The sequence below is a fragment of the Lycorma delicatula genome, chromosome 10, assembly GCF_047948215.1.
Source record: "Lycorma delicatula isolate Av1 chromosome 10, ASM4794821v1, whole genome shotgun sequence".
Taxonomy (NCBI): Eukaryota; Metazoa; Arthropoda; class Insecta; order Hemiptera; family Fulgoridae; genus Lycorma; species Lycorma delicatula.
Window position 1 is genome coordinate 119,473,972 of NC_134464.1, and position 18,947 is coordinate 119,492,918.

Sequence of the window (18,947 nt, forward strand, 5' to 3'; positions counted from 1 at the left end):
ACTCACTCATTTTTTTTTAAATGAAAAGTATATCAAATTTTATTTCAATAATAACTTCTGATATTTTTCATTTTTTCTCTTTCTTTATTGTTATTATTGAATTATTATTTATCGTAAAACCTTCTTAACAATCGCAGGTTAATAATTATTAATAAATCAATATATCTAAATTAAAAAAAAGGAGATGAAGTCTAATTCGAACCGATGTTTCTTGTAAGATCCAAATATTTCATTAATTAAAATTTTACTTTGGTATAACACTGGAACCAATCAAAATAAGTACCACTTATGATATAACGTTGAAAAGCTCTCAACGAGGGCTTGTTAATGCAGTTAAGAAAAATTCTAAAATCTATTTTTTTTTTTTTGGATTTTGGGCTTTTCTGGACACTTTTGGTCCAGTCGATTGCAATCAAAAGTGGAGGTACATAACTGGATGTTACAATAATCTTATATCTAAAATTTCAACATTCTACGGCTAATCGTTTTGGAGTTATGCGAGATACTTACGTACGTACAGAAGTCACACCGAAACTAGTCAAAATTTCCGTTGAAATCTGGAGACCGAAATTTTTCGCCATCACAATACTTCCTTTATTTCGTACACGGAAGTAAAAAATCAATTTTACCACTAAACATTTTTTTTTTTGCTAATTTTATTGTTTTAAACGCATAAAATGACATTTGAAATAACCAAAAATGCAAAAGAAAAATCGAATTTAAAAAAAAAACAAGGTACCGGGTATCCTAAGGGCACCATAAAATATCAGCATTGTTAACGAGTATGTTTCTCAACTAATTGATTTTTTTTGTTATGAGCAGTTACTTTCTAATAAATTAGGTTTGTGAACAATCTCAGCTACTAACTTTAAAGATCTACTATATTTACAACAGTCGAAACTCATCAAGATATATCTTTATTTATATATATATATATTCTTTTTTTATCTTTTATCTATTTAGCTGTAATACTTCATACTTATTCTATACCAATCTCCTTAAGTCATGACTAAAATTCCATTTGAAATTAAAAAAAAAAAATTTTTACGAAAGTTGTATAAAATTACATTTACTTCAATTTGATCCCTAGAAAAATTATTTATTAAAATCCACACTTGCGTGTAAACTTTATTAAAAAATAAATTTAGTTTCTCGTTACGCGTTTATTGTTAGTTTACATCCTACAAAAAAAAAAATATTTGTACCAGTTACATGTGAAAATTCAGTAAAAAAATGTTATGTTGTACTTAAACTTTTACACGATGCTTTACACAGAGAAAAGAAGAGCCCTTAAGTTCTATAAAATGATACTTAGTAATAATCCAATCATCACACAACTTAACTCACAATAAACCGTTACAAACATTATTGAACCATAAAGCAGAAAATGGAGAACGCAATAATATATAGATAGTAACAATATACAGAAAAGTCGGTATAAAACAGATTCTTTTGTTAATTTTAATACAATTTATAATGCTACAAATCAAATAGAACCGTTTTACATAAATTTATCGACATTCCTGATACAATTTTAAATTTTACTAAAAAAAATTAGAAAAAATATATCTTGTTAAAAAAAAAAATTATCATTGAAAAGAATAAAAAATAAAACTATTTACTTTAATAATTTAATAATTTGTTCCGGGTAAATTCATTCAAGAACCTTTCGTTAACCACAATGCTATCACAAATAACGGGTCGTTCCAACGAGTAATTCGATGAAGACGTAAAAGTTATGACTTCTTGAAATTATCATGGAAACTTCAATCGTAGGTTTTATCTTTTTATTAAATAACTGTTTTTTTTTCTTAACATATTCTGGAAAATAATTATGTCGCAGACATCATAATGAATACTAGATTTAATTAAACCGTTTCGTACGATAAATTAACTAAATGGAATATACATTCACAGTACATTGCTGTAAATAATAGAGAAAAAAGAACAGCGATTATTGAAAAACAGAAAATACTAGATTACTTTTCTTTTTTTTCCACATTTCTATTTTCATTTTTCACCGTTCGATTAAGTTTTGCTACAACAACAATGGTTATCACCGCACTTTATTCAAATTCTATTTTCTTATCGATCTCTACCCAACCAAAATGTCACAAAAAAAAAATACCAAAACAAAAATTGGATGTTCGAAAATTTTTTATAACAAATTATCGAAAGGCAATCAATCATTCGATATCTATATTATGAGATATGTGTGTATAACTCTTCGCACCTATGTAGTAATCTCTTTTCTGTTTAGCCTCCAGAACCACCATAAGTAATTATTTTAGAGGGTGAATGAGGAATTATGTATTAATGTAAATGAAGTGTAATCTTGTACAATGTCTCAGGACGACCATTCCTGAGATGAGTAATTAATTGAAACCCAACTACCAAAGAACACCGGTATCCAAGATCTAGTATTTAAATGCGTATAAAAAATTATCAAATCCTCTACTAGGATTTAAACCGTAGATTAATTAATAAAATATTTGGATCTATAAGGAGAAGGCATATCGGTTCGAATCAGATTTCGTCTTCTTTTTTTTATTTAAATATAATGATTTATTAATAATTATTAATCCGTGATTGCAAAAATAATTATTCAACAACAAAAAAAAAATCTGAAAAAAATTCGAAGTTATTAGTGAAATAAAATTTTATGTACAGATCTTTAATAAATTACAAAAAATTCTTATCTTTTAGTTCATTACTCCTCTGATATTGTCGGACAATATTCTCCCTAAATCGGAGTTGATCATCATTTCATATATTTGTATTTTGTTGCCAATCATTTAATAGCTCTTTGGTTTGATATAATTCTTCTGATCTTAATGTATGTACACGTTCTCTAGTTTTCAAATTTCCTCTCCCTTTATATTTATCATCCTCTCTTAATGTTTTTATTCTTTGTTTGGTTTTAACAATTTCTTCCTCTTTATACTTATCGTCCTCTTAATCTTTTTATTCTTTATTTGCTTTTAAAATTTTCTTACTCTTTATATTTATAATTTTCTCTTACTTTTTTTTATTCTTATCTTGTTGTTAACATTTTTTTCCTCTTCATATTCATCTTCTTGTCGTTTTTTTGAGATATATTTCTTCTTTTTCCTGTATGACTGTTTCTTTTTCATTTTTAATTATTTACCAAATAATCCGATAACAAAAAACTGAATATTTTACAACGTAGGTCGAAATTAACATTTGTAACCTGTATACTGGAGTTCACTAAACGAAACGGTTATCATTACCTTTCATTTATACGACACCAAAATCTGAAACATTTGTTAATCAGCAACTCACGAAGATACGAATAATACTGATCTAGTAATACGAGTAATAAAGGGACTTTTTCCCTATCCTAATATTTCATGTAAGATAGTTGAATTAAAAATTGAATAAATATTTGATAATAAAAACAAATATTTCAACAATCGTGTAAATGTCCACTTTATTAAAGAATTGGAGGATCGTATCTCACTTTCAAATGAACTGCGGCAAAAAATGTGTATATGTAATTTAACAGGCGTACAAGGAAATCATGTGGGGTGTTCACATCCGATTTTTTAATCGCTATTTCGTCTTGAAACACATGTAAAATTAAAATTACTAATTTCTTTACGTAACTTTTATTTAATTTAAATGATTTCATATCATTTTAAGGAATAAAAACCGAAATATTTTCTTTTAATGTCACGTGAAAATTATATATCATCAGAAAGAGAAGTTTTCCATTATCAATCTCCTCCATGAATGATTTGATAATTCTTGATATCATCTATAATTTCCATCTTTTTTCACAACCTGTAATTTAACTCCGACCAATTGTATACAATCGACAAGGTACGAGACCATACTTTAACCGGTGTACAGAGAAACGTACCTTTCCGAGTGCACAACTAAATAAATATTTAATCTTACGTTATATCTTGATAAAATTTTTTTATCCTCAAAAGACAAAATGACAAAAGAAGAAAAAAGATGTGAAAAATAAAAAAGGAAACATTTCAAGTACATAGTACCTTCTCGCTCATCATCAATTATTAATGTCTAACACCCCTAGAAACTGTGCTTATATAATTGCTAATAGAATAAAATTTTATTTTTAGAATCGGCTAAACCTTCCGTAATCAATTAATCAACCGGCTCGTTCGGTACTTTGTTTTAATTTTTTTTATTTCGTTGGAGAGCGTAATTTATTAAACTCCTAACAAAATAAAATTGTTATAAATTAACGACACAGTTAAGTTTTTACACGAACCATTTGATTTATTTATTTATATTCCTAAACTACTTTACGGAGAGGATGGAAAACTAATTATAACTGCATAATTTAAATTAAGGTAAACAGCCTAACACGACGATGAAAAATTAGCATTGTTATTAATTAATATCGCGGACTAGGCTATTTTTAATTATACATTATAATTTATAATACCGATTATTAATGAATCATTATCATAATACACAGTACAATTATATGTCGGTTAATTTTTTTGTAATATATTCTACAGTTTTAATTGGTATCTCATGAACGGATTTTTTTTAAAGCGTAATAACATATATAAAAAAATTATGTACCGTATTTTCTTAAAGAATATTTAAATATGTAATTGAGATTGTCGATTATTTCTCACTATTGTTTAAAGAGATTTTATCTTCATTGCCCCACTTCTTTCCTTTGTTCATCTTATGGGAATGTAAATTTCTCATCTTATTTTCCCCCCTTATTCTATAAAGAGCCATCACATATAATGAATAAACTTCAACGTAAATCCCCTACAAATTATAAACACTTCAGAATTTATAGGCAATATATTTTCTTTTTCTAATATAAATTAAATGTAATATTTAGTAATGTTGCGGTTTATAATTCAGTTATTATATTTTATGTTTTGATACCGTAATTTTACTTTTAAAATAATTACTTAATATTTATATCGATTACTTTATTTATATTTTCAAGAGAAAAATTATATATATTTTTTTTAATTTATTACTTAAATACAATTAATTACTATACACGTCAATGTATATCTTTGTAGATGAGTTTGAAGCTAACCTTATAAAAATAAATCTTATTATAATTCTCCCCACACTTTTCTGATAACTTTCATTTTATTTATGAACATTTCCTTTAAAAAAACCTCAAAAAATAATCCTCTTTAGATTAATTTTTATCTTAACTTTATGACCGCGTAAAAAACTTAAAAAGATTTTCCCCTATTAACAATAAAATAATATTATTTTAATTGCCTTCGTCTAATTTGTTTTTTTTTTTTAATATTTTTTTTAAGTAACAGCTATTTCGGCCAAGAATGATTATTATTTTGAAATAAGAAAATCCAAACTGGTTCGTGAAAAAAGTATTTTGCTTTAAGGATAGCAGTGTATATGGCTGTCAGCCCAGTCAATAACACCATTTTAACCCCTAAAAAATATACTACAGCAAATAAATTATTGAAACGGGTTCGAAAAAATATGTAAAATAAAAAAGTGTGTCCTAACGTACATGAGCGATTAACTAATTATTAAATGTCTTAATTAACAAATTAGGGGACATTTTTAGTTTTTCAGCTTAATTTTTAATTGAATGTAAAAATAAAAAAAAAAAAAACACCAATAGACAGCTGAGGAAATTTCGCATAAAAAACCTCCCCGGTTACTTTTTTCTACGAGAAAAACTAAGGAAGCAAGCGAATTTAGGTAGCGTAACTTCCATAACTCTGCTCCTATCACAGATAATTAAAAGATTAAAAAAAGTACGGATTCATAAGATCCAAGGCTATAAATTGATCACACTTTCGAAAAATTGTTAATTTTTGATTGCCCGTTAATCCGTATCTACTGTGAAAACTTGCAACTTTTGATAAAACGCCTATAACAATAAACGCCTATAAAAATGAAAAAAATCAGTATTGAATTCTGTTCTTGAGCTTACTACCTACTCATTCCAAAAGGGATATCTCTTTTTATTAATGTTGGTAAATAAACAATTTATAATTGTTTATTTACCAACATTTCAAAATTGAATTTAAAAAAAAGCGTGTTTTGGTGCCTTACCCTCAAAACCGATCGTTATTAATTATGTTTTTTTCTCAAATATAAAAATATTTTAATTGTTATTTGTAAGGAAAAACATGTACTTTAAGGTGGCACATATTGGTTTCTCAAAAACTTTAATTTTTCGATGAGTTTCATGAAGTAAATGTTAGTAAACTTCGTAAACATATGAAACTGAAGCTATATACAAATTGTTATAAAAAATTGATGAATACAAATATTTTCATGCAACTTCGTAAATTTACGTAGAACTACATTTATCAATATTTAACCTTAGATTTGATCATTTTTTCAGAATTTTGGAGATCGCTGAAAAATAAAACGTGATTTTATAAAAAAATTATTTAGTTTTTCGTCAATATTTTGTTTATTTTTAATCTTATAACAAAATAAATACCACCAGTAGAAAACTAAGACAATTTTGCGTAAAAAATCTCCCGAATAATTTTTCTACGAGCCAAATTAAGAAATTATGTATAAATTATTAATTTATCCATTTTACTCTTACAGTATACGAGAAGATATTTAATTTCCAAAAACTTCTCTGCATCATAGCGCAGTTTTGGTGTTTATTGTAAAATTCGTTTGCACTCTTAGTTTTCCTCGTAGATAAAAGTACCCGGAAAGCTTTTTATGAAAAACTTTTCTCAACTATCTATTGGTGTTTTTTATTTTTATATACGATTAAAAATACAGCCGCTATTGATGAAAAACTAAAGATTTTTCCTTAATCCGTTTATAAACAAATTAAACAGTTATTCGCTCGGGTCGGCTAAGGTACACTTTTATTCTACATACTTTTCCGCACCCATTCCAATAATTTAATTGCTGTAGTGAATTTTTTCGAGGTTAAGGCCTTTTTCAGTCAGTCAACTAAGCTATGTAACAGAACAGTACTTACCTTTCCACAAGTTACTTTTAACGAATTTTTTTCTAAATATCATTTCGAAAACACTTTTTGCTCAACTAATTAAATACACCATTTTTTAAAATTTTTTAAATATATCATTTGAAAAATAACCGGCAATTAGAAAATCATCGGTGGAAAAGCGCGAAAACTGAGCGAGAACAATAAAAAAGTTAATTATGTAGAAAATAAGGCAAACTTTTAGGGTTACTTTAAAGGTTTCCCTTAATTTCATACTTGAAAAGGCTTTTCTATTCTTTAAGAAAGATTTTAAAAACGGAATAAAATTACCAAGTTAACAGAAAAGTGATAAAAAAGCAAAATAACGACATCTTTATTTCTGTACGGTTATTATGAAGTTTCAAACTCATCCGCTAAGATATAGTGAACGAATATAGGAACATAATTTAGAAGAAATAAATTTATGTTTCAACAGCAGTGAAATTCGCACGATAAATTTTACATATTTTTACAAAAGATTAACTTTAAATCTAATTTGTACAAACTCCTATAGCATTGCACATGATATATAACGCGCAATAAAATATTGACTGCCTACATTATCGATTACTTTCGCAATTATAAAGGTAAAAAGATTGGTATCGTATAGACCACGAAAAAAATTAAAAATTAATAAGAATAAATTATCTTTTCTATTTTCATCTCTATTTTTTCTATTGTTTATTTCTCTGGTTTTTTTTAAGGGGTGTGAAGGTATACGGCGCTGTGATAGCCATTACCACCCGTTACTGTATGTGTGACTGGCTGCACCTGCCTCCGGTTACTTCACTAAAAAACATTAAATAAAACAATTACAAAAAAAGAGAGAAACGAAGTACGGTCACCTCCTAGTGATGTCTGTCGGGTAACGCTTAAGAACCGACCAAAGTACATTTTACCCGTCCTTCGTACGGGTAACCAGCTACAACTACTATTTGAAAGACAGACGCCGACTATTTTAAAACCCGCATTCTTCAGACAGCTAAAAGTTTCGGGTCCTGTATGACCAGACTGTTGCTCTGAAGAAATTACAATACACTGATACTTTTAACAAACCGTACAATCTTTTTATTTATCATTATTATTCTCACAAGCAAGTAATTCATGAATACAAGGGATCCCCTGTGGAAAGAAATATTAATAATTTTACTTCATTATTATATTTCTATCTCCATGGAAATGAAATAAGTTATGATATGAACTTTTCGTCGTCAAAGGTGTGTGTACTTTAGTTAAAATTGCTACTGTAATTTTGTCTTTTGTAATGAATTTCTTTTTCAGGTTTCAATAAAATCTGAATACTTAAATTGTTATTTATCAGTATTATTCTCACAATCATGAGAATAACGAACAGTGCGGGGGTTTAGGAGTGGAGCTCTTTGGGTAGGCGGGAATGGCGACCGAAGCGAGCTCTGCGGCCCTGGGAAAGGCCTCGAGAAGCCCCTGAGTTGGCTTCGGTGTTCGCCCTGGGTCTAAGGGTCCAGATTCTGGCTAGTCGGGCCAGCTAGTATATATATATAAACTTAAATCCAATTCTTATTTCTGCTTGTCACTACATTTTTATTTTATCCATACATTAAACATTCACTTTTAAACAACGGAAAAAACAAATCGCTAAAAAATATTTTTGCCGCATAATTGAATATCAAGCTTTATCAAGCTAATTTTCTAAATTAAAATGAAATACTTGAGCTTTTTTTAAATTATCACTTACCCCATATACGTAAAAAATCTAATAAAAAAAAGTTATACGCTTTTTTTATAAATATATGTTTTTGGCAACCTTCTGGACCAGAAGTAAAACCTAAAATAACCTGACTAATTTATCTACATGAAATATTCTTCTAAAATTATAAAACTAAAATAAAACAATAAACCAACATGCGACTAAAAAAAAAAGAAGAAAACTGATGAAAGAGAGTGACAAATTGAACTTTTTTTTTAGCAGAAAGTGAAGGGGGAAGGGTTAATAAGGAAGAAAGGGGAAAATGAGAGTTGGTAGTCAAAGCCAAAGCAATTTTAGAATGTATGTATGTACGGGAAGTAAAAGTCGGCTACCGATAGACCACATCGCAGATACAAAGTTACTTTACTGGCCAGGGTAGAGGTACCCCTAACGCTTACATCTCGACTTAAACTTATCTTTGCTATGGTGAATATAGTGAGCGAAGATTATTATACAGTTGGCACGAACTCGGTTATGTATCTTGTTACAATCTGGCAGGCAGATCGGTCCACTCTTTCCATTCTTCGTACCACTCTCTCTCTCTACACATCTTCTACGCTTTCTATCTCGCTTCTAATTCTCTTTTTTCTTTATGCCCTTCACCTGCATCTTCAAACCGAATAGACTGATTGTATCGTTTCAAGTAAGCTGTTTTGCACCTTCATTTGTTATTTTAGCGGCAAGATAGAAATAATAAAAAGCAATCGCACACACTATGTTACTGTCAGTGTCCCGTCAACAAACAGTAGGTTATTTTTTTTTTAACCGAGTTAAATACAAAACAAAGATGCATACAAAAGCTAAGGAAAACGAATAGTAAATAGATCATCCCACCTAGGATTACATAATCGGAATACAGGTCACTACAGTAAAAAAAAGGTTTATTTTTAAACTGTTTTTGATGTTTTACTAAAATAGATAAGCACACAAATAAACAGCGATCTGTTTTTACAGAGTTAAGTAACTTAACAAATTTTACTGTTTGAAAGATTAAATAAACTTTTTGGTGATTCCTGCCGATTAAAAATCACGTAAAACAAATAAAAAATATTTACCGATTACTTTGTTACGCACCGATACAAAGTTTAAATAAAATGTCCAATGAAGGGGTAATTTCTGGTTCTACTTTATTCCTAGCCTTTCAATAACACCCGTTGGCGTTTAATAATTACCCGGTCTAAATCTGAATTACCGGCGTGGTTGGCTTTCATTTCCTTTTTTCAACAGTAATCCTCATTAAATTCTTTTAATTGGCGATAATTTGATTAAATGATTATTTTCTAAGAAACTTAAAGACTGCTCCAGATTCCATAAGATTTATTTATTAAAAAAAAATAATAAATCATTTTATCTAAAGTCACATCAACAATTAAAGTCATTAGCTGCTGGAGTGTAACTGTAAATGTACCGACAAACGTGTAGTCTTCAACGGACTTAAGCCGCCACTTCTCAGTCTATGTGTTTAATTGAACCCCAATCACAAAAGAACACCGGTATCCACAATTTACTACTCAAATTCGAATGAAGCAAATACCTTTCTTAGGATTTGAACCTAAGAACCCTCGACTTCGAAATCAGCTGATTTACGATGACGAGTTACACCACTACACCAACTCGGCGGGTTAAAGTTGCCGTGTCCGCACAGCCTGTAAAGATCTTCGTCTATCTTTACTATGGAAACTTAGATAGATAATATGAATCTTTTTATATCTTTAGTATGGACCTTGATTGCGGTATCCGATAGTGTGACCGGGCGTTTCTCCCTTCCTGAAGTAATGCTGCATAAGCGGTTTCCAGGAGGGGTGGATAGCAAGTGGTGGGAGGGTCTGTGAACTGATTCAGTGTTTCTGTATCATTTCCGGTGGCTGTATAGTAAGTCAAAAGGCTGAAATGACTATCAGGCAAGGTCGATTCACCGAATACCTCCCAAAATTAACTTTTTTTAATCATCCAGTTTTATAGGGACGGAAATGTATTAAAAATATCAACAAATATGATTACATTTTTTAGTCTAATTATTGAATTTGAATTCAGTTATGGACTTCATTTTTAATCCACAGTATATATATATATATATATATATATATATATAGTATGTTAAACAAGATGTTCAGAAAGAAAATCCAATTTTTTCACTAACTTCGAAATGATCACTTTTAGGGGGAAACAAAAAGAAATATTTTGTTTAAATCCATCAGGTTAAAAATAATCTCATTTGTTTTTATGGGAATGACTGTACGGGGAACTCAATAGCTGAAAGGAGTATTATATTCTTTAGTGTTACAATCCTTTAGGGGAGAGGTAGATCTGAAATATCCACGAAGATCTTTCTTAGGGACAATTTTTTTCCTTAACCTTGAACTGTTATCTAGATAAATTTCCTCTTCCTTATCATTTTATTTTGGAGATTTTACTCGTTTGCCCGGGTTAACAAATAAGGCTAAACAGCGGGGTTAAATGGGCTTCTTACCTCCTTCTCGTACCGACCCAAATATTTTATATTATAGTCCAAGTACAAAGAAAAAGAATTTTGTACAGAATAACAAAAATTATCTTTTATCAATTAATTCGCTTTTATAACTATGTACTCTCACGATAATATGTTTTTTTTACACAGCGTCTGCGAAACAAAATAAACAAAAAAACGTAGTAAAAAATAAAAAACAGAATATACACAAAAAAATTTATTAAATTAAAACATTTAAATTAATAATTATTGGAAAATCCATAAAATTACAAAAGATTACATTTTTTAAAAACCTGTAGGTTTTGTATGTATACAAATAAATGCACGTTGTTTTTCCTTAAATAAACATGGAAAATAATTAACAGAAATAAAATTAAAAATAAGATGTAATAATGCAACCCGTGCTTTGACACATCAATGTTCAAGGGCATATTATTGACGTATGCAACACGAATAAATCCGAGCTTAATAGCATAGATATCATACTTCAGAAAGGTCACGTATAATAATCTTAGATTATTATACGCAACAGAAAACTGCAACTTGGAAAGATAAGAGTAGAAAAAAGAAATGAATTTCCAATTGAAGAACATAAAGAAATAAGCAATAATAATAATAATAATAATAAGTACATTTAATTAGGACAGCGACAACAATATTATTTCGTAATACTTAAACTGGGAGACGATTAAAAGTTATTTGCCGTAATTTAAAGACGATCCCTGTAGATAAAAACTGCGACTAACGAATTATTTATTATTCTACTTAATAAATGCCTCTTTGTTTTCCATAATTAAGTGATTAAAACAGATAAAAAGTACTATATTTTCTGGAATAAAACTTCGACATAGAAACAACTTACCTTATCGTTTAAAAAGAAATTAACCACTAAATAATAAATTATTTTACAATTAACTAATATTCCAATATATTTAGAAAGTGCAAAGTGAACTTTTTCGCTACATAAAGGTCCTTTGGAAAAATCATTCGTTCTTCCGTTTATTTATCTACTAAAAAAAATTTGGTTTTTCCTCATCCAAAAGCGATCTACATTTAATTGTTCCTGAAAATGTTAATTTATATCATCACGAATCAATAATACAAACATGAAATATTTACGTTCTACTTACATTAAATGATATCCAAATGACAGATGACGAGCAAAATAAAGAAATTCATACCTGGAAAAGATAAAAGAATATATATAAATTAAAATGGAACGGCACAACATAAGACTGATAAAAGGGAAATTATCTAATTTGAAGTAGGCAATAACTAACTAAAAGGAACTCAGGTTTTAGATTTTCTTACGATTCGATTTAGTAAATGAAATTCATCCGTTTAAAATTAATTGTTTTATTTAAACTATTAGTTCGGTGATCGTTTCAATACATCGATGCCCTTTTCTAAATCCAAAAGCAAGAAAGTAAAAGCGAAATAACAAAAGTTTGATATCTGTCGTAAAAAGGACTGCACCATTAAAATCTGTTCGTACATCTCATAATATTCAACGTAAATTCAAGCGTAAAAGCTTCCTTACTTCAAATCCCAATCCGTTCACCAATAGATAAAAATGAATTTTAAATTTATCTAATTGTAGTCTTTACTTTATATCTTTTATTTAGATATTTCTTTTATAGCCAATATGAAAAATTAAATCGTTTACATACATTTTCGACAAAATAATGCTAAGTTAATTTAAAAGAATTAATTGCGATTAGAGAAATATTAATGATATATAATGAAAGTCTTACAATACAGAGTTTCTTAAAAAGCATTTCTTTCATTTCTGCACAAATAATATTTCAAATAGTAAACTAATTTCTCGATTTTTGGCTAAGAAAACTCCATTAAAAACTACTGCACATGAAATAACACTCCGGTGTGTTACAGGACAGGAAAACCTTATCGCCTGCTATTATTCGAATCCGCCGGGGAAAAATCAACTAATGTTAATGTGGAACAATATAATCTAGATTTTACTTCGACTTTAACTAGAACATGATCTTGGCAAAACGTTTGGTTTCAAAAAGAGGTTTTGATGGTTTAAACTAAACGTAAGGGCAGGACACACAATTCTATTTGAAATGTTTGATGGTCGCATGATTTCTGGATTTCATAACGTGTAACACTCAGCAGGATAAAAAAAAAGATCAACGGATCAGCAGCATTTCTCAAAAAAAAAGTGTATTCTCAAAGATTCAGAACGAGAACAACATTGAAAGTTAGAATTAAAAAAGAAAATTAGAATTTCATATCAAATGCTACAAAACTCAAACAACTCTGTCAATACTAAAACAGTAATAGTAAAAAAGATAGATATCTTGAAGACAACAAATTGAATAATGTATCCAATTTCATACACCTTTTTTTATAAAAACGTTAGGAAATAAATGTTTCAAGTCTTCAAAAATAATTAATTTCTAAGTGAGACACCTCGTTAAAGAAAGAATTATGAAATATTTTCAAAAACACATAAAACAAAAAACGGGATAATTGTTAAACCCTACTCGTGTATTTTTCAGAACTGGAAGATGGAAAGTATAAAAGGACTATGCTTGATTGAAACTGCCGTACTGTATACACAGGGTATGAATCCGTTGACTCTTCTCTCACCCTGTACTTGCTTGGCAGTACAAAATACAAAAATTGGAATAATTTCTTACGCAATGAGAGCAACAAGTACGTCTCGCACATACTCAATGCCAGATAATACTTCGCAAACGTAACGATATATATTAATGTTACGCCCGGCTGAGTGGTAGCGAAAGATAGCCCAATACCACTGGGGAACTAAGGTTCCCTCCCGACAAAATCTAGCGTTCAATCCTGAAAAATTACTCACGCCATAATAATTATATGTATCAAGAAAAAATAAAATAAAACACCTGTACTTCCTTGAAAACAAAACAGTATTAAACGAAGCCAAAATAATAAATAACACCGACAAATAAACATATTAAAAATAAATGTGGCATAAATTATTTACGATATAATTAAACCGATATATAAAAATAACGCGATTTAAAATCAAACTGTAAAAAAAATAAGGTCAAACCTATAGATCATTACATTAAGAAAAAATAATAGGTAACGGTACATTAACAAAATCTTAAATAATTAAATTAAATTTACTATTAAAATCAAAATAAAATATAAAAAATACATTTATTAGAAAGTGGTTTAACAAAAATAATTATTTAAATGTTATAAAAGGACGACATATATCAACCTTGAAGCGTTATCAATAAAAAAAGTACTAAAAACAATTTGTAAGGTGGCTGTGTAATAGTCATAATCAAAACCTACTGCCTACTATATCACGAAATTATCTCAACTATTTTAGACATCTCTCGATTAACAAAGCCAAATAATAAAAATAAGTAAAACATTTTTTCTATTTCTACTGTGCATCCTTGAGAAAATAAGAATAAGACGTAAACTAAACAGTAAATCTACTAAGTATTATAATTAGTTTTATACGGATTTAAATACTAAATCGTGGATACCGGTGTTCTTTGATGGTTGGGTTTCAATTAACCACACATCTCAGGAACGGTCGATCTGAAACTTTACAAGGCTACATTTATATTCATACATATCATCCTCTGAAGTAATACCTTACGGTGGTTCCAGAGGTTAAACAGAAAAAGAGAAGAAAGTAAAAGTAGTTCACTAATTTTTGAAAATTAAATTGACTTAAGGCAGCCCTGTTGCTAACATCAGTAATTTTACTTAAAATTACTTCTTTAAGTACTTGTTACATGAAATTATGAAACTAAAAAACTTGCTAATATTTTCATTTTTCGGTCTGATATTGAGCTGCCTGAAAATGTTTCGTAAAACAAGCTTTAAAAAATACGGATACAACTAAAAAGTATACAGAAACAAAAAAAAATTTTTTTTATTGATTAATCATATAAGCTTGAATCTTGTGAATAAGGATATGGAATGGATATTTTTTAGGTATGAATAATGATATCCCCGATCGGGATTCAAACCCGGGACCTTCCAGATGAAAGGCTAGATCACGCTACCACTTCGCTATGTAACTCAGAAACTTAGTCCCGGTAAACAAAAAAGCTTACATAGTTTTTCAAAACAATCTACAGCGATCTTAGCGCAGACATTTTGATCAGAAAATAACGAAACGAGAGACGGTGCCTTGAGAAATGAATTTAAAATAGATTTTTTTTTATCACAGTAATCCGGGCTAACAAACAAGTGTAACTGAAAACATGATGAAGTATCAAGTTTTCAGTTACACTGATATAGCTGTTGATAAGACTTTTAAATTATACGCTACAAAAAGTTAATGAACGTGCCGTGGAGTGTATTCATTTTTCTTAAAGTCCAAAAAATTAATGTCAATATAAAAAAAAAATTATCACGTTTTAAAATTTCTATAGTTATAGGACAATGGATTTACCTATTTAAAGATATAAAAAAAACCTTTTGATGTACCAATACTAATTTCATTATGAATTTAATAGGATAACGGTTTTCTTGTAAATATATTCAATAAAATTAAATTTTCCCAGTCCCGTAACTTGATTTTTCTTGGCACCCATCGCAGATTTATCAATTTTCTTTATATGCATTCTTTTCAATAATGGATTACATATTAGCTCTTTAACAAGCACGATTTTAGACACCATTGATCAGCTGAAAACCCCAATATTATTTTTAGTAAGACCAACCTATTTTAATTTTTTTTATATTTAAATGCGCAAAGCAAATTATCTTAATTAGACACTAACCTGTTCCGTATTCGTATTCCTAATAAACGAAATGATTGGTATATGCTGAAATAATTAAGATTTTAATAATTACGTTATATCTTGTTTGATAAAAACGTACGTATGAGAATCTGAATTTACTTAATCCGCAAAGCATTAAAACGAAAAGTAATATAAAACTTTATAATTCATTTTGAAATCAGTATTTTACGAATCAGTTCTCGCTTATTCGGAAATACTGAATGATTTTTATTCATTTAACCTATTAAGTGGATTTCATTTAAAAAAATTCTTGTTTGAATTGATAAAACACAATTGTAAACAGTCAAGTAACTGAAATTAAAATTAAAATGGCTTAATCCAATTAACAGATGTTTTAAGACTGACTTGTACAATCTGAAGTTCAGTTTAAAAGGATAGTACTCTAGGTTCAAATTTCAGATCTATGTATTTTTATTTATTTATTTAATATCAAATTCTTAAGAAATTCCAGTATTTTCTCTCTTTTAAATGAAATCTACGGTTAGATCAACAACTTTAATGTAATGTGTAAATTCCTGTCCTAAATAACAATAAATGAATGAAAATAAACAAAAATCATTAAATAAATTGGTTAAAAAAAATCAGTTCTAATGTATAGTCACATAAATGAACAAAAGAAGTTTCACTATACTATTATTAAGCTATAACCTGAATATTAAATTACTAATTGCTAATAAAAGAGAAAGCCATTTAGGCTGAGATAAATCTTCAATATTCATCGTGTGGTTGGTTCGACTGTACAGGTTATTCAGTGATACATTATGAAAGCGAAACTCTCTTTTAATTGTCAATTTTGAATCGAGAATGATTTCTAATTTTATAATTATGTACAAAAAAAAACTTAATCGTAACAAAATAGGAATTAATTTTTTCCATTCTATGTTAACACGTTAAGCGTTATAACATTTCTGTCAATCGATTAATATATAATTATATAAATCACACATAAATGCGAAAGTTTCTCTGTTTGAATCGGCATCACGTGATAAACAACCGACCGATCGCTTTCAAATTTGCAAGATATATCGTGTTATTCCAGAGGAAAGCTTTTTGGCTACAAATCGAGGCCCTAGCCCCCTTAGGGGGTGAAGTTGTGAATTAAAGATATTCATTACAGAAAATAACAAAATTAATCCACAATTACATTTCTCTCACTGTGGAAACTGAAATAGGTAGTGGGGTTTCCTCGTCAAAGGTTGTGTACTAGTTTAGTAAATACAGTTCCAACTATTCTGTCTATATTTCAGATTTCGATAAAACCCGAATACCTTAACTGTTATTTATCAGTATTATTCTCACAACCATGAGGGTAACGACAAAGCGGGAATCCAGTAGACGAAGCCCTCTGACAAGAATGAATGGCGAGCGTAATGATTACTGCGGTCCTGGGTTCGGCCTCGTGACACTTGCAGGCTCCCTGGCTCTATAAATATACAGACAAGAAGGGGAAGAACGTTCAGATTCCACTTTTTTAACAAAATTTTAATACAGAGATTTGACTTCGGTAAATATTATTGAGCAAAAAAGGACTATGGCCCCAAAAAAAAACGTACGATATGTTTGATAAACAGAAAAATAACGATCACAGTCCGAAAGCTCCAATGAACAACGACTATAGTCCATAAGCCATTTATCGGTCATCACAGAATGTATTAAAAGAGCTGATGAAGTAACCGTCCTATTTTTTATGTTGCGTTCGTATTGTTGTTTTTCGATTTTGTTTTGTAAAATAATATTCTACTAATATAATTTTAGTTGAAAGACATTTTTAATTTGAAATCAGTAGTTTTGTTTTCTTGACGAGTTATTTTTATCGTTAGAATCAGACCGTAGTATTTAGTTATAATATAGTTTTTTTCTTCGACAAAGCGGGGGGTGAAAGTGAAATAAGTTGTGGCTGTGAAAGTGAATATGTAGACAGATCTTATAATTCGAATGAAAATACAAAATAAAAAGGAAACGTTATAGGCGCATAACTTATGTTACCTTGACGCTACTACCGCTTAATGATAAGGTTTTTAACAGATTCTGTACTTTCGTATAAACTGGAAGTTAACCTCGCGCGGGTTATTGATGGAGAATCAGTACGGGTTTCGTCCCGGAAAAAGCACTGAGGATGCCATACTCCGTGTGATTAGTGTGATAACAACTAGTGAAATGGAATATGCCCTGGGAATGTTCCTGGACATTTCTGGAGTAAATAATAATGCAATATTAATATTGTATATTATATTGTGTTAATCAATATTAATAATCTGTGGTAACCCTAGGCCATTTATCAACTACAAAGAAGGGAATGCACTGCGAGTGAATTGCAGGTCATGCACAGTTACTTTATTGATTGGGATGAGCTGCTCGGCGAGGGGAGCCATGAAGTAGGCAAGACGGTATCCAAGGGGTTTTCCCAGGGCAGCGTGTTCGGTCCATTGTTGTCGGTGGTGGAGTTCGATTGCCTCTCGTGAAACCGGGGGGGGGGGGGGTGGCTACCGAACGGTTTCACGGAATGCAATCTTGGTGATTGCCTCCCGTGAAACACATAGATTTGCTTGCGTCAGAGAGCCAATAGCATTATGATGCCAAGAAGTTAGCTAACTTCTGAAAACATTCAGGAAACTGAACGCCATGGCAAGGCTTTGTGGTAGGCCAGACGGGATGAGGCAGTGGACGGACGATATACGCATGGTGTTTATCCAGATGCGGAGTTTGCAGGGCGCCTCTTGGGTAACCGGAACAAGTACGTGACGCAATATCTTTCTGGGCACGGCGCTTTTAAGTACAGGCTGCAGAGATTCAGCCAGGTGGACTCAGGGATGTGTCCGCAATGCGAACAGTCGGATGACGTTCATCATGTTTTGTATGAATGCACCAAGAACGATTTGATGCGGACGGAGGCTATTGTCGGCTTGATATTATCAGGTCAGCATTAGATCTCCGTGTTAATTGGCGAAACCGGGTTCAATGGGTCATAGTGGAAAAATTCATAAATTACTTAGCGAAAGAAAG

General features: G+C 29.9%; 1 protein-coding gene and 1 long non-coding RNA gene across 4 annotated transcripts in view; both read right to left on the reverse strand.

Moving 5' to 3' along the window:
* Positions 1-18,947, reverse strand: part of Actn (alpha actinin) — a 351,300-nt gene that overhangs the window by 277,589 nt on the left and 54,764 nt on the right. The gene's annotated exons all lie outside the window — the stretch shown is intronic.
* The window catches only part of LOC142331753 (uncharacterized), a 235,772-nt gene that overhangs the window by 166,922 nt on the left and 49,903 nt on the right, over positions 1-18,947 (reverse strand). Inside the window, exon 3 of the long non-coding RNA XR_012758081.1 lies at positions 12,294-12,344. This is a non-coding gene — a long non-coding RNA (uncharacterized LOC142331753). The remainder of the gene's footprint in view (positions 1-12,293; positions 12,345-18,947) is intronic.